This window comes from Pongo abelii, chromosome 3 (assembly GCF_028885655.2).
Source record: "Pongo abelii isolate AG06213 chromosome 3, NHGRI_mPonAbe1-v2.0_pri, whole genome shotgun sequence".
Lineage (NCBI taxonomy): Eukaryota > Metazoa > Chordata > Mammalia > Primates > Hominidae > Pongo > Pongo abelii.
In genome coordinates this window covers 155,356,653-155,370,987 of record NC_071988.2, presented here as the reverse complement: position 1 = coordinate 155,370,987, position 14,335 = coordinate 155,356,653, and the positions used below count along the sequence as shown (strand labels likewise).

The 14,335-nt window shown below is 33.9% G+C and overlaps 1 long non-coding RNA gene across 1 annotated transcript in view; it reads right to left on the bottom strand.

Moving 5' to 3' along the window:
- Nucleotides 1-13,791, bottom strand: part of LOC129059081 (uncharacterized) — a 101,211-nt gene extending 87,420 nt beyond the window's left edge. Inside the window, exons 1-3 of the long non-coding RNA XR_008524768.1 lie at nt 13,552-13,791; nt 10,604-10,752; nt 7,153-7,251 (exon numbers count right to left, since the gene is read on the bottom strand). This is a non-coding gene — a long non-coding RNA (uncharacterized LOC129059081). The remainder of the gene's footprint in view (nt 1-7,152; nt 7,252-10,603; nt 10,753-13,551) is intronic.
- Between the last annotated feature and the right edge of the window lie 544 nt (nt 13,792-14,335).

The window sequence follows — 14,335 nt, the reverse complement described above, 5'->3', positions numbered from 1 at the left end:
CTGTATCTGCACCCACAATGTAAGGTGAATATATGAGACAACTTTTTAAATGGCGCTGCTTTTTTCTTTACTAAATGATATTATGTCCTAAAATATACAAATAATTAAATTCCAATCATATGTTTTAGCTTTAAAATGTATCATAATAGAATTTTGACATCTCCCTAGAATTCTGATTATGAATTCTAACTGAATGCTCGATGTTTTTGTCTAGAAACTCAATCGAACAGATGGAGAGACATTTAGAACAAATACCATAGCTTTATTATTTCTTATTCTTAGAATATTGTTTAGGTTCCCAATCTATTTGATAACCTCAAGAGTAAATAACCAAGTTTGTTATCTTCCAAACTTGCTTCTACTCTTGACTTCTTAATTACTACCATATCCCCAGAAATTAGTCCAGGTAGCTCATAATCATTATCTATCTATTGCACGCTCACCCTCCTAGATAAATCCTGTAATTCCTACTTCCCCAAAGCTTTTTTACTATGTTTTTTCATTCCTTTCTCTTATTTTATGTTCATGTCATCATATTAAGTAGAAACTTTCCTACATTCAACCTAGAAATCTCTAACAGCTTCTTTCCTGTTTATTTGTAATGTTTACTACATATATTTCCTGATTGGTTACATAAGATTCAAAATGATAAATGTCCTCCAAAATTTGCATTAATCATATTATTTTATTCCCTAAAAATGTGATTTTTTTCATGACTTATAGTATTATCTGAAGACCAAAAAATAAAACTTTAAAAACACAGTAAATCTCAAGGTAAAATTGTCTTCAAAAATATTTGAAATAATATTAAGTAAAGATTTAGAGTCCTATTAATGAAAGTATGGAATAGATTCACCTGGAATAAAGAGGAAAAAATAACAGAAGGACAATTGCAGTAAATACAGTAAGAAAATACAATCTCAACCTGATCACATTAGGGAAGATGTTATTTAAGACCAACATAAAATCATAAATTTTGAGTCAATTGCACTGAAATCAAATTGCCTTTTCACTACATCTAAATTTTCAGATTTAAACCTTCTTAAAGATTTTATATGCTTATAAGTATACTTTGCAATTATTAAATTTGTCCTATTCAATATGATACAAGTCAGTGGAGTACTGTAGCCCAAACTAGCAGGTTTTGTAAGCCTAAGAGGAATTTTGGTTGTTACACAGATGGGCTGAGCTGTTGAAGTTTATAGGTTAGGACTAGAGTTACTAGCCACCATATCCTGTATAGGGCAGTCCCATCTCTGAATATTTTCAGATGTTTTAGGAAATGGTTTTATAAGTTAAAGGGCTATTTTTAACATTTCAAGACTTAGCTACACTTGAATATTAATATATACTATTTTTGCATGTTTATTTCCAAATATACTTTGAAGTTTTTAGTGAGGAAATTATAGCAGGCCCTCAAAAAAATTCATCTAGTTCAATGTTATTTTATTATGACATTGATGAGAAAAGAATAATAATGATACTTCACTAGGGCCTCTGTCTGTGTGGAGTTTGCCCATTCTCCCCATGTCTTCCTGGGTTTTCTCCAGGTATGCTGGCTTCATCCCACATTCCAAAGATGTGCATAGTAGGTGAATTGGTGTTTAAATTTTCCTGGTCTGAGTGAGTGTGGGCCTGTGTGTGAATGTGCCCTGTGATGGAATTGGTTTCCGTTCAAGGTGAGTTCCTTCCTTGCCTCGTAAGCTGCCCAGATAAGCTTTGGCTACCCAGTATCCTGAACTGGAATAACTGGGTAAATAATTATCTGACTTGTTTTTATTTTTTTATTTTTATTTTTTATTTTTTTATTATTTTATTTTATTTTATTTTATTTTATTATTATTATTATTATTATTATTATTATTATTATTATTATTATACTTTAGGTTTTATGTTACATGTGAGCAATGTGCAGGTAAGTTACATATGTATACATGTGCCATGCTGGTGTGCTGCACCCATTAACTCGTCATCTAGCATTAGGTATATCTCCCAATGCTATCCCTCCCCCGTCCCCCCACCCCACAACAGTCCCCGAAGTGTGATGTTCCCCTTCCTGTGTCCATGTGTTTTTATTAACCTTTCTTAAATGTATGTATAGCTCACATTTCTTTAAATGTTTAATATCAGAAATATTTTGGTCTTTCTTTAGAAGTTTGGTGATGTTTTTGTGACCAGAAATATGCCATAAAAGCATAACTCTTGTTTAGATCAATTAGCTTATGGGAAAATTGGTTTAAGTACACACTATTTTACTTAAAGTTGCCATTTCCAAGACCTTAGGTGAGCACTTACTGCACTTCATAAATTGAAAGGAGACTTTTGTTTCAAATGAAATTTTACCAAGTTTATTTCAGATTTCAGAAAAATCATCGTTTTGGTGCCACCAGTATTTGTGATATTTGCATCACTCATAAAATCTCCTGATATCAGTCTGTGTTCATAGCTCTTATGTTCTTAGCAATAGTAGTTTAAGTACAAGCATTTGATTTCTGCATAATAATATCAGGCTTAGTCAAACTCAAGCACTTATACATTGCAATACAAATTATTGCTTAATAAGTTACTTATGTTTTTCCTTTATGTGATAGAACATGTACTTTCTTTGTTTTAGGTTATACACATTTCATCCATGATTTTCTTAGGATATTAATGAGAATTTTTGTAAAATATTTGTTATGCAAGGGAAATAATCTGACACCAAATGCTGGTGAGGATATATGTCAACAGGAACTCTCATTAATTTCTGGTGGGAATGCAAAGTCTTACAACCACTTTGGAAAATAGTTTGGAAATTTCTTATAAAATAACCTATCATCTCCAAATTATCCAGTGATTGTACTCATTGATATTTACCAAAATGAGTCCATACAAAAACATTCAAGAAATGTTTATGGCAGCTTTACTCATATTGTCAAAAATTGGAGACAACCAAGATGTCCTTCAATAGGTGAAAGAACAAACCATGGAATAGCCATACAGTGTAATATCATTCAGTGATTTTTTAAATGATTTACCAATCTACAAAAACACATGGATGAGCCTTAAATACACATTAGTAAAAGAAACTAGTCTGAAAAGGCCATATACTACATGATTCCAACTACGTGAGATTCCACAAAAGTAAAAATACCCGAAAAAGAGATCAATGGTTGCCAAGGTTTCAGGGAAGAAGGAAAGAAGAGATGAATAGATGTAACACAGAAGATTTTTTTTAGGGCAGTGAGACTATTCTATATGATCCTGTAATGGTGAATCCATGACATTATGCATTTGTCAAAACCTATAGAACGGTACAGCACAAAGAGTGAACCCTAATGTAAACTATATACATAAGTTAATAATAATGTATCCATATTGGTTCATCAGTTACAACAAATGTACCACACTAATGTAAGATAATAATAGGAGAAACCATACAGAGGCAGGAGGTTATGTACAATATGTACTTTCTCCTCAATTTTTTTCTGTAAGCCTAAAACTGCCATAAAAATAAAATATATTACTTTTTTGAGAAAAAGGCTTAATGGTCTGATATAGTTGAGATACCACTCTTTTTAAAGTCAGGAGGAAACTAAGTAATATATGGAGTTTTTTAAACTCATTTTTGTTATCCTACATTTTTCAGGCAATATAATCGGGGAAGCATAAGATTTTACAACCAATGCTATTGTTTGAATGCTTATATGCCACCAAAATTTGTATGCTGCAATAAAATATCCAATATGTTGGTATTAAGAGGCAGTTCCTTTGGAAAGTGACTAGGTGGTGAGGCGGAGCCATCATGAATGGGACTGGTGTCTTTATAAGAGAGGGCTGAGGGAGCTGGTTTACCCTTTTGCCCTTCAGCTATGTGAGGACACATAGCAGGCACCATCTATGAGGCATGAGCACCCACCAGACATCAAATTTGCTGATGCCTTGATCTTGGACTTTCCAGCATCCAGAACTGTGAACAATAAATTTCTGTTGTTTATAAATAACCCAGTTTAAGGCTTTTTGTTACAGCAGCCCAAACAACCTAAGACAACTGGTTTAAATAATGTTTTCAAGTTGAGTTTCTAGATTAGCTACAAATGGTTAATTAACGTCTAACAGGGCCATCGATTTTCAGGGTTATCTGTTCCACTGAACAGAAATTATCTGAAGGGCTACTGTATAAAATCTATGAGTTATCACGTAAATTTAATAGATCTGGGAATTTTCCTTAATACGAAACAGTGAGGTTAACTAAGTATATATTTACACAGATGATAGTTGAACAGATGTTAATTCATGTGACATTGAAATGACATGCCACCCATCTTCTTGCGTTACTCCCAAATTTCACATACTTTTTTTGACCTCTTTTAAATCTGAATTTATTAAAGAGGTTTATAGGAACACTCTTGTTCCTTAAAATGGTTTTCCCTTTTTTAGAAGACCTAAATTTTAAGTTTTAGTTGATTTAAAATTTTGATTTATATAACAACACTTTGATGAGTAGCTAGAAATTTGTTACTGATTTCCTATATAAACATTCCTTCACTTTGATCCCATATCTTTTACTCTATCAAGTAAATAAATTGAAAAGGTGATATCTATAAGAGTATGAAATGAAGGCTGACCAACCACATACGGCTCTGAAATGGTAAATGTCATAAAATAGCACCATATTGACATTAGATGGAATAAATGCTTTAAGTGTTAATATTTGAAATAATTTCAAAAATTAGGGAAAAAATTAGGAGTTTATTTAAAAATAATTATTAATATTCACAATATATTCTTACAAAAGATCAAATTTTAACATTACATTATATCTTGGTTAACTGTATTTCTACTTCAGTGTTCTCTTGGATCACTGAAATTGGATCTTTATTATTATTGTTATTAGCAAAAGTAGTAGTAGTAGTATCGTTATTATTTGGTTCATGGTTAACTACCAAAGTTTGATCAAGATACTATAAAATGGAATTCAATTTTTATCTCACATAACCCATAAAGGAAATACCAACATGAGATGCCATCACTATTTTTTTCATAAAAAGAACACAACTAGTTAGTAGTAAATTTAAAATAAATCTCTAATGACTATGTCTTTATGATTGAAATTCAAATAATTTGTGTCTATCCTAAAAGAAAGCTGCTCAAAATGACCTCCCATCTTAGAGAATATGCCCATGTTGGACTTTCCCCCAATACTCTCATAGTCATTTAAACTTGTTTGATTTAAAATTGAAATTAATCTTTAGGAGAATTATTCCTTGAGAACTGTTCTAAAGTAACATTCCATTCACCTCACTGCCAACTCTCAGATTCTACTACTTGAATTATCTCAAGACCTAATGTAAATTTATGTTTTTATATATCTCCATATGGAGAATAGTTAATTTTTTAAAATGAGGAGATTCTGTGAACTGGCTGGAACTTTTGTGGGCTAAGCCTTCTCTAGAAAAAAAATAACTTTTAGATAAATTTTGGCAAATACAGAGATACTCTATTTAAATCCAACATTTTCAAAATTCCTAAAACACCATATGAAAATCAAAAAGTAAATCTAAATTTATGAGTAGCAAACATATTTAAAATGCAAGATTTTCAATTGAACTGGCAAGAAAGAAAAGACATCCACCTTCAATTTGTTGGAAGGAGATCTTTTCAATAAGAAGTTTCTATTTCATTCCCAGGTTTATTTTGTTGAACACTTCCCTTCTTTACAAACTATGAGTATAGTAAACTTTACTATAATTTATATGTTTCTTAGAGTATGAAGTAAGCTGTTATGAGCAGGCTTAGGCTAAAAAACAGGAAAGAATAATTTAGTGTTTTAAGGAAAGAGTTTGAGGTTAGAAAGATTTGGCTTCTAATTACAAAATATGCTACTTGTCAGTTACATGATCTTGAGAAATATATATTGTCCAACTTTCACTATGATAATCTTTGAAGTACATTTAATGATACATATTAGTGCATAACAGTACTTCAAGACATTATTTTTTAATTTATTAAAGTTATTAGTTTAGTAAATGAAACATGGTATCTGCTCAGTTGTTCAAGTAATGGTTGTTACTATGTCTATTGTAGTATAGAACAACTGTAACTGAGTAAGCACATCCTCTTTAATTCTAAGAAAAAGGTGTTCTAGAAGCCAACTTGAGTTTCAAAAGTTTTTTCTGCTTCATAATTTCTTTAACAATGTCCCAGAGACCATGTCTAGTTATAAGATAATGAAAGGCAGTGATATGGTTTGAATATTTGTCCCCTTCAAATCTCGTGTTAAGATGTGATCCCCAGGCCGGGTGCGGTGGCTCACGCCTGTAATCCCAGCACTTTGTGAGGCCCAGGCGGGCGGATCATGAGGTCAGGAAATCGAGATCATCCTGGCTAACACGGTGAAACCCTGTCTCTACTAAAAATACAAAAAATCAGCTGGGCGTGGTGGCAGGCACCCATAGTCCCAGCTACTCGGGAGGCTGAGGCAGGAGAATGGCATGAACCCAGGAGGTGGTGTTTGCAGTGAGCTGAGATCGCGCCACTGCACTCCAGCCTGGGCGACAGAGCGAGACTCCATCTCAACAAAAAATAAATAAAATAAAATAAAATAAAATAAAATAAAATAAAATAAAATAAAAATAAAAAATCAAAAAATAAAAAATAAAAATAAAAATAATAAAATGTGATCCCCAGTGTTGGAGGTGGCGCCTAATGGGAGGTGTTTGGATCATGGCAATAGATCCCTCATGAATGGCTTGGTTCCATCTTCAGGGTAATGACTGAATTCTCTCTCTATTAGTTCCCATGAGATCTGATAGTTAAAAAGACCTCTTTCTTGCTCTTTTGCCTCCTTTTTTGCCATTCCATATAACACGTCTGTTTCCCCTTCATCTTTTGCCATGAGTAAAAGCTTTCTGAGACATCACCAGAAGTCAGGCAGATGTTTGTGCCATGCTTATACAGCCTGAAGAACTAGGAGCCAAATAAACCTCTTTTCTTTATAAATACCCAGTCTCAGGTGTCCTTTTATAGCAATACAAAATAGACTAACACAGGCAGGAATTGGAAAATAGAGAGGAAAGGCTATAGTAAGCTGTCATCTCCCTCTTTTACACCTCCAGCTTGCTTTCCACCAAAGCAAATTTAGACAGAATAACTAAGGCTCTAACCTATTACCAACTTGCCTCTTTTTTGACTCAGATGCTCCAGGGGAGTAGGCCAACAAAAAGAATGCAAATTCATTGAGATTTTCAACTGGGGAAGAGAGACTTCAGCCTTGAAACAAAAATAGAACATCCTTTTCAGAGTTTTTTGGGACAATTAAATAGCAGTTTGAATTTTCCTTGAAGCCAGAAAAGCGAGAAAATTCTCCAATAATATGTGCATAATTATTATCTCCCCAAATGCACTATAAATACTTTCAAAAATTAAGGACGTGGTTGGGACACAGTGGCTCACACTTGTAATCCCAGCACTTTAGGAGGCCAAGGTGGGCAGATCTCTTGAGTTCAGAAGTTCAAGACCAGCTTGGTCAACACGGTGAAACCCCATCTCTAGTAAAAATACAAAAATTAGTCAGGCATAGTGGTGGTTGGCTATAGTCCCAGCTACTTGGGAGGCTAAGGCGTGAGAATCTCTTGAGCCCAGGAGGTGGAAGCTGCAGTGAGCCAAGATCACACCACTGCACTCCAGCCTGGGTGACAGAGCAAGACTCTATCTCGAAAGAAAAAAAATAAAAGAGGTAAATGTTACTTGATAAGCGCTGGGACATAAGAAGGTAAAGGTCGACCAGGCGCAGTGGCTCACACCTGTAATCCCAACACTTTGAGAGGCCGAGGCGGGCAGATCATGAGGTCAGGAGATCCAGACCATCCTGGCTAACATGGTGAAACCCTGTCTCTACTAAAAATACAAAAAATTAGCCGGGTGTGGTGGCGGGCACTTGTAGTCCCAGCTACTCGGGAGGCTGAGGCAGGAGAATGGTGTGAACCTGGGAGGCAGATCTTGCAGTGAGCAGAGATCACGCCACTGCACTTCAGCCTGGGTGACAGAGCGAGACTCTGTTTCAAAAAAAAATAAAATAAATAAAAATAAGGTAAAGGCCATCAATTAGATTTATTTATTTTCCTAATGTGAGTATTCTAGGAACATAGTCATTAGTCATGTGATTGTTTTCAAGTTTGTGGTCAAGTTAATTTAAAAACAAATCATTCTTGGCATTTTTCTATGAAAATGTTATGGCCTTGTGTAACCCAGACATACCATTTTGGCCTAAGGATCATTATGAGCTAAAGGCACTTAAAAACAACAACAACAACAACAACAGTGCGAGATGGAGACTCTGACTCTCCCCTCTTTTTTCCTGAAAGCAGAGAATAAAACCCTTGTGTAGATAACTCCCTGTACCAGAAGGAGAGTAACATTCTTATCAAGAATGGGAAGTGGGGGCTAAGATAATTCTGTAAAAAACAGATCTTATTAGAATAATTTTTTATCAAGTCTTAGCCTTCTCACCTGGTTTAGCTACTTTCCCTCAATTGCCTCTGTCTAACCTATAATCAAAGCGTGTAAGTTTTGCCACTTCTTTGGGTCATCATTTCTTTATGAGAGCTCCCATGTTCTATAAAACTTAAATAAATGTATATGCTTTTGTTAATCTGTCTTATATCAATTCAATTATCAGGCCCAGCCAAAAACCCTAAGAGGTCAGAGATAAAATATTGCCTCTACTACAGGACAATAATACATAAAGCAAAAATTTGAAGAAAAATTTTAAAAAGCTAAACTTTGAAAAGTGTGTGCTATAAAGACTAACACTGACAGATGCTCCGTTAGAAGTTGATGCTGTTAAATTCTTTGTATTCAACCATATTTAAAATTTAAAAAGCTCCCTCATTAAATAATAACATAAAATAAACAGCAAAGAAAAACACACCAAAGCTAATCATTCGTTTTAAGGGATTTCAAATTTGGCCTCTTTTTGTTCTATTTACGACGTAATTTATTTGCAAATATTCTCTATCATGAGGAATAGTTTCAAAAAAGTGTATATTATGGTAAAATGATCATTAAAATGAGAACATATTTGCTTTCATGGTATTGTATTATTTGCTTAACAATTTACCTTAATAATATTTTGTATACCAAAACTCAGAGACAACACAATATTGCCAGGCATTAGTTACTAAGTTAGATTGGTTTTCAATCTTGAACTTGGCACATTATATCTCAGCATCCAGTTCTTCCTCACACAAACAGTGATAATAAAACAAAGCCTATCCTGCCTATCTCAGATGCAAGGTGAAGGTAGAGTACAGGATGATGTATATGAGAATGACTTGCATACCACGCTACTGGGAATTATTTTAACCAATTTGTCTGATGAATGAGAAGGGTAATGGTAGGGTGGTAGAAATAGATTATTTTTAAACTGTTTGGATTTGAAGGAAGAAAATTACCAATTGCTTTGTTTATTGCAATTCCTTCTTTATCTACATATGCTTTTATGTTTTAAACTTAAGCTTCTTCAATTTAATCAATTCAGGTTAAAATAAATTGTAAGCAATACATTTAAAAGACTCAGATAAAAATGATTTTAAATAAAAAACTTGTTATACTATTTTGCCTAACTAAAAGCTGAAAGTTCAGCACTTGAAGCATTGAACTACTATGTTTTTTATTAGCAAAATAAATTTAAAATATTAAAATATTTGTAATCTTTTAGCACCCTTGTATTTTAAAATATAATAAAAGTAAAATTAAATTTCAAGAGAAATGTGATGTCATTTGGCATTATTAAATTTAATAAATTAATAATTATTTAGAGAACATGTATTTTAAAAGGGAAATTATTAATTTTAATTTTACCAAATTCAATATTTTCTAAGTTCATGCATAATTCATCTATGCAAACAAGTTGCACAACTTTAGAAAAAATATTTAAATATATAATTAGTGAATGATAATATTTGGGTTCTCATTATTTTAATACATTAGTTTCTAAACATATTTAAATAATTTACTTCAAATTATGATTCAAAAAATCTGCTTCAGGTTATATTTTTGCTTTATAATACTATCTAAAGTTTGATGATTTCTATGGAAAACACTATTTCTTTTTTTAGAAAATACATGGATTTTTAGCTTAATAAAAATCATAATTCTAGGCCAGGCACGGTGGTTCATGCCTGTAATCCCAATACTTTGGGAGGCCAAGGCAGGTGAATCGCTCGAGGTCAGGAGTTCAAGACCAGCCTGGCCAACATAGTGAAACTCCATCTCTACTAAAAATACAAAAAATTAGCTGGGCTTTGTGGCGGTTGCCTGTAGTCCCAGCTACTTGCGAAGGTGAGGCAGGAGAATCGCTCGAACCCGGGAGGTGGAGGTTGCAGTGAACCGAGATCGTGCCATTGTACTCCAGCCTGGGCAATAAGAGCAAAGCTCCATCTCAAAAGAAAAATCATAATTCTAATAATCTAATTTCTATAATATTTACTCACAGTTGAAATACTTAATCAGTTAGAATGTGTTTTAATTTTTACCTGTCTCTGACATGTCTCTAAGGTCTTCTAAGACAAATTTGACTTAAGCAGTTACTTTGCTGAATGTAATGTCAAAGGAGGCTTACCGATTTAAGAGTTCAATAAGAAACCCATGAAGGTCCATTATTTGAATGAAGTCTCAGGGAGAGCATGTTACAGCAGAGACAATTCAGCATTTGATGAAATTGTAAGTAAAGTTTGCTTTCGCATATCCAACAATGTTCAAGTTGTCTTTCTGTAAACATTAAAGAAAGTATTTGAAACTATAAAATACCTAGAATAATTATTCAACAATTCCTTGCACATTTTATTCAGATGTGAGTAAATTAATAACCAGTGAGGTAGAATTATGTTTAGAAATTGATTTATAAGCAATATTTTCATACCTTCTTGCCTAATATTATGTATTTACCTCTTTCCTGGATGAATAAACTCAGACCCCTCATCTTCCATTGTTACCTCCCATAAGGAAATTGAGTAGTAATTTTAGAAATCTTCTCAACGAAGTATTGAATTGCTTTTATAAGTATTTAGCACATAGTAGTAATCAATATTTCAAGAAAGAAAGTGGTATAAAAATACCAAAACCTTGATATAAAAGTTTGACACCCAGTAGTGATTATAGTGAAATTTAAAGAAACATAGAGATGTTTTCCTTCATTTTCTTCTTTAACTTAGAGGCAAAAATTAAGGGAAAATATGTTATGTAACATTTAATTATTTGTACTACCATAGGAGCCTGAGATAAAGCAACTAATTATGCAGGAGGAAAAAACTCTTTAAATACAGTGAAAAAATTTTTCAAGGGAGAAGAAGAAATACAGTTTTATCAAATGTTGTTAATAGGTCAAATAAGTCTGACATTGGATTTAGTGACCTCCTTCGTAATGGAGAGTTCCGTGGATTAATGGCAAAAGCCTAACTGAATATTTTCAAAAGAAAATGGGAGGAGGGGAATTTAAAACTGTGAGTGGAAAATACACAAACACACACACACAAATACACACACACCCCCCCCCCCCATACAGTTCAGTTTAGTTGTAAAGGAAAGGATAGGAATGCAATGATAGGTAAAAAGGAAAGAGGGTCTAGAGTAATGTTATTATTATTTTTAAGATTGGAAAATAAAATGCCACATTTGCATACTAATGGAAAAGTCTGAGAAGAAAGGGAATACTTGGAACCTGGCATATTTGTCAAGTTCCTTTGTAAGGTTCATTGCAGGGGTTCCTTGGTGATATCATGTCCTCCCACTGGGCCAGGACTCCAGATGACCCAGAGAGTCTAAGGTTGCAAAGTCACTGCAACCAGCACTATAAAGTCAGCAAGGAGAAGTCGTGCTGCCAGACCCTGATCTAGGACTGGTGACTGGAGTGAACTGGAACTGTGGACGGCACCTGGCTTTTCACTGTGATGTTGGCCAGAACCTGGAGAAGGTCTCTCTGCAGAGATCTATGTTTCATTTCATCTGCAGCTACTGTAGACAGTTCTTCAAACAAGCTGAAAATGCCCTACTCAGGCACTCACCACAACCCTGTGCTTAGCCGCTCCAGACTTCCTAAGCCTCTTCAGCTGGTTCCACCTGTGTTCAGAGCAACTAGGAAGTGAGAGAGGCAGAGGCAAACCTCCACAAAGGGAACAAAACAGATAAATCCTCCCCTGTCTTTAGGAGAGATAATTCTGGAGTACATTCCAAAGTTCCTGGACAGGCCCGAGGAGGATTGAGCCCCAGAGGCCAAAAGCACTTAGCTATAAACCCCTCCCCCATTTGCTCTTTCCCTTCCTGAGCTGCCTCTACCTGCTCCCTCTGACCTGCTTCCTGAGTTCGCCTCCTTTGTGGAACACCTGCACCAGATCTTTGTCCTGGTGCAGGTGTTCCTGCAATTTGTCTAATTTGGATGAGGCATCCAAATTAGACAATGTCCAAGGATTTTAATTATAACATTACTTGCAATGACAAAAATAAAGCCAACATTTAAAACAGTGCAGGAATAGGTAAATATTGGATATAGCATTATTAAATATTCTGTAGTCACCAAAATTTTTTTGGAGAAAGTATAAGACATTCACAAAAGCTAAATCTAGGGGTGTATATATGGTTTGGTTTTATTCTATTAATTCTTTTCTCTTATTACAGTTTCTTAAGTCATTTATGCCATCTTTTTAAACATGAAAATACAATATATGTTAATTATGGAGATAAATACCATCAGCAAAGCATAAAATACAAAGAGAAAGTCTGCATATCCTTTTTCTTAAGTGCAGGCAAACTGAATAAATGATTACATTTTAACTGGTTGAAAAGCTACAGTAAAAAGATAAAATATATTTCAAAGAACTGGAATTATAGCAAATATGCAAAGAAAAGAAATGTAAAGTTAATAGCATCTTTTAAAATTTTTGACTCATTTTAATTTATGTAATTGTATTGTATTGTGTAGTGACCAAAATGATATATTATTGAAGGTAAATACCATACATGTGTAAAAGTACATAAAAAGATTGTCCTCTTGCAGTCTTGTTATCTACTTTAGTTTATCGAACAAATATCCATATTTATTTAATGACACTGATATCTTCATCGTTTTAATTTCTTTAGTTGATGACTAATTTAGAAGCCACCCACAGATCTAAATCATTACGCTGTTTCTTTTTATGTTTACTGTTTAGTCCTTATCTATGCCATACATCAAAATTAATGTTTTTATGAGAGGGTAAGTGCATTATTAGAATCATGGCATGCTAATAAAAATGCAGCATGTTCTTTTATTATATAAATGGGTAATCTATCTGCATGTTGCCAGAGAAATCTTTACAATCTATTATTTTAATAAGTTAAGGGTATAAAGTCTTCAACTGAAGATAATGAATTAGAGGAAATAGTAGATGACAGAAAGATATTTAACCATCTTATTTCAGTAAGAAATAAGGTGTTTTAAAGAACAGTAACAACATTCTCACACTGTTTGTCCTCATAGGATCTTTGCATTTGACTGTATAATAGAGATTGAGAAGATAACATGATGCCACGTACAGTGGCTCAAGCCTGTAATCCCAGCATTTGAGGAGTCCAAGGTGGGTGGATTGCTTGAGCCCATGAGTTTGACACCAGCCTGAGCAACATGACGAAACCTTGTCACTACAAAAAATATAAAAATTAGATGAGCATGGTGGCGTGTGCCTGTAGTCTCAGCTACTTGGGAGCCCTTGAGCTCAGTGAGATGGAGGCTGGAGTGATCCGTTGATGGTGCCACTGCACTCCAGCCTGGGCTACAGATCAAGACTCTGTCTCCAAGAAGACAAAAACATCATATATTAGACCATAATAACCCATTTGTCAAATTCATAATGATTCCATGGATATTTGGAATTTCTATGACATAATATGAATTCTATTTCTGCTTATATGCAAAATATAAAACATAATTTCCCAACTAGATAAAACAATGAATAACATTTAAAAAGGGAACAAAAATATTATAGAATTTCATTAAATAATAAATTCATTAACTTTTTATTGTTTACCTTTTATTCTGCAAATATTTACTCAGCACCCGGTAAGTTGCAGACACTGTTCGGGGCACTAGATTACAGTGGAAAACAAAACAGGACAAAGTTATTGTCTTCAATTTAGTGAAAAGACCACGTGCAAGCTAAAATTAGAGAACAATTGAGAACAATTAGAGAACAATTGTGTGAGCAGGAGAATAGCTGTGGAGAAAAGTAGGGTAAGGAAGGGGGATAGGATGGGTAGAGGGCCAGAGCAGCACTATAATTTTTAAACAGAGTAGTAAAGGATGGCTTTACTGACTGAAATT